Source organism: Arachis ipaensis, chromosome B8 (assembly GCF_059453495.1).
Source record: "Arachis ipaensis isolate K30076 ecotype BB chromosome B8, ASM5945349v1, whole genome shotgun sequence".
NCBI lineage: Eukaryota > Viridiplantae > Streptophyta > Magnoliopsida > Fabales > Fabaceae > Arachis > Arachis ipaensis.
Genome location: NC_142443.1, coordinates 107,270,368 through 107,273,332, shown reverse-complemented (window position 1 = coordinate 107,273,332; position 2,965 = coordinate 107,270,368). Strand labels below are relative to the sequence as shown.

Genomic DNA, 2,965 nt, shown 5'->3' with positions numbered 1-2,965 from the left:
ACGGTTCATCTTGTTGCTCAGATTAGGTAATTTTATTTTAATTTTAATCTTTTTTATTTCTTATTTTCGAAAATAATACAAAAAAAATTTTCTTTTTCATTTCTCCCAAAATATTTTTTGAAAAAAAAAAACCAAAAAAATCTTATAAAATTATAAAAAACCAAAAATTTTATGTTTCTTGTTTGAGTCTAGAGTCAAGTTTTAAGTTTGGTGTCAATTGCATCTTTTTAATTTTCTAGAAATTATTTTCGAAAATTTCATGCATTGCATTCTTTATGATCTTCAAGTTGTTCTTGGCCAGTCTTCTTGTTTGATCTTCATATTTTCTTGTTTTGTGTCTTTTGTTGTTTTTCATATGGATTTTTGCATTCATAGTGTCTAAACATGAAAAATCTCTAAGTTTGGTGTCTTGCATGTTTTTCTTTTCTAAAAAAATTTTCAAAAATAAGTCTTGATGTTCATCTTGATCTTCAAAGTGTTCTTGGTGTTCATCTTGACATTCATAGTGTTCTTGCATGCATCACATGTTTTGATCCAAAATTTTCATGCATTGAGTCTTTTTGATGTTTTTCTCTTTTATCATTAAAAATTCAAAAAATCAAAAAAATATCCTTCCCTTATTCTATCATAAAATTTCGAAAATTTGGGTTGACTTTTTCAAAATTTTTCAAAATTAGTTGTTTCTTATGAGTCAAATCAAATTTTCATTTTAAAAATTCTATCTTTTTCAAATCTTTTTTTTCAAAAATAAAATCTTTTTCAATTTTTCTTTCATATTTTCGAATATTTCAAATTAATTTTCAAAATATTTTTCTTATTTTTATTCCATATTTTCGAATTCAATGCTAACAATTAATGTGATTGATTCAAAAATATTAAGTTTGTTACTTGCCTAATAAGAAATGTTCAATCTTTAAATTTTAAAATCAAATCTTTTTGTTTCTTGTTAGTCAAGTAATCAACTTTAATTTTCAAAATCAAATCTTTTTAAATTTCTTTTTCAAAATAAATTTCAATCACATCTTTTTCAAAATCAATTTCAAAATCTTTTCTAACTTCTTATCTTTTCAAATTTGATTTTCAAATCTTTTTCAATTAACCACTTAACTCTTTGATTGATTCTTATTTTTTTCAAAACTACCTAACTAATTCTCTCTCTCTAATTTTCGAAAATCCTTTCCCTCTTTTTCAAAATTCCCCTTTTTTTACTAATTGTTTTAATTTTTAATTTAATGTGATTTCAATTTTAATTTTCGAAATTTAACTTTAAATTTTATTTTTTAATTTAATTAATTTTCGAAATTCCCTCTCTCTCATCTCCTTCTATTTATTTATTCATATACTAACACTTCTCCTCCACCCAAAAATTTGAACCCCATCCCCCTCTCTGTGTTCGAATTTTTCCTCTTCTCCTTCTTACATTCTTCTCTTCTTATACTTGCATAAGGAATCTCTATACTGTGACATAGATGATTCCATATTTTATTTTGTGTTCTCTTCTTTTTCATATGAGCAGGAACAAGGATAAGAATATTCTTGTTGGAGCCGATCCTGAACCTGAAAGGACTCTGAAGAGGAAGCTAAAGCTCAACTATCTGGAGAAAATCTGACAGAAAATTTCGAAAAGGAAGGAGACATGGCCGAAAATAATAACAATGCAAGGAAGATGCTTGGTGACTTTACTGCACCAAATTCCAATTTACATGGAAGAAGCATCTCAATCCCTGCCATTGGAGCAAACAACTTTGAGCTTAAACCTTAATTAGTTTCTCTGATGCAACAGAACTGCAAGTTTCATGGACTTCCATCCGAAGATCCTTTTCAGTTCTTAACTAAATTCTTGCAGATCTGTGATACTGTTAAGACCAATGGGGTTGATCCCGAGGTCTACAGGCTTATGCTTTTCCCGTTTGCTGTAAGAGACAGAGCTAGAGTATGGTTGGACTCTCAACCTAAAGATAGCCTGAACTCTTGGGATAAGTTGGTCACGGCTTTCTTAGCCAAGTTCTTTCCTCCTCAAAAGCTTAGCAAGCTTAGAGTGGATGTTCAAACCTTCAAACAAAAGGAAGGTGAGTCCCTCTATGAAGCTTGGGAGAGATACAAGGAACTGACCAAAAAGTATCATTCTGACATGCTTTCAGAATGGACCATCCTGGATATATTCTATGATGGTCTGTCTGAGCTATCAAAGATGTCATTGGACCACTCTGTAGGTGGATCCATTCACCTTAAGAAAACGCCTGCAGAAGCTCAAGAACTCATTGACATGGTTGCAAATAACCAGTTCATGTACACTTCTGAAAGGAATCCTGTGAGTAATGGGACGCCTATGAGGAAGGGAGTTCTTGAAATTGATACTCTGAATTCCATATTGGCTCAGAATAAAATATTGACTCAGCAAGTCAATATGATCTCTCAGAGTCTGAATGGATTGAAGGAATCATCCAACAGTACTAAAGAGGCATCTTCTGAAGAAGAAGCCTATGATCCTGAGAACCCTGCAATAGTAGAGGTGAATTACATGGGTGAACCCTATGGAAACACCTATAATCCCTCATGGAGGAATCATCCAAATTTCTCATGGAAGGATCAACAAAAGCCTCAACAAGGCTTTAATAATGATGGAAGAAACAGGTTTAGCAATAGCAAGCCTTTTCCATCATCCACTCAGAAACAGATAGAGAATTCTGAGCAGAATCCATCTAGCTTAGCAAATATAGTCTCTGATCTATCTAAGGCCACTTTAAGTTTCATGAATGAAACAAGGTCCTCAATCAGAAATTTGGAGGCACAAGTGGGCCAGCTGAGTAAAAGAGTCACTAAAACTCCTCCTAGTATTTTCCCAAGCAATACAGAAGAGAATCCAAAAAGAGAGTGCAAGGCCATTGATTTAACCATCATGGCCGAACCTACAAGGGAGGGAGAGGACGTGAATCCCAGTGAGGAAGACCTCCTGGGACGTCCA

General features: G+C 32.5%; 1 non-coding gene across 1 annotated transcript; it reads right to left on the bottom strand.

Annotated features, from left to right (window-relative positions):
* Positions 1 to 2,029: 2,029 nt before the first annotated feature.
* LOC148549160 (small nucleolar RNA R71) lies at positions 2,030 to 2,133 on the bottom strand. Its single transcript, XR_015897833.1, has one exon. It is a non-coding gene; the product is annotated as a small nucleolar RNA R71 (small nucleolar RNA).
* Between the last annotated feature and the right edge of the window lie 832 nt (positions 2,134 to 2,965).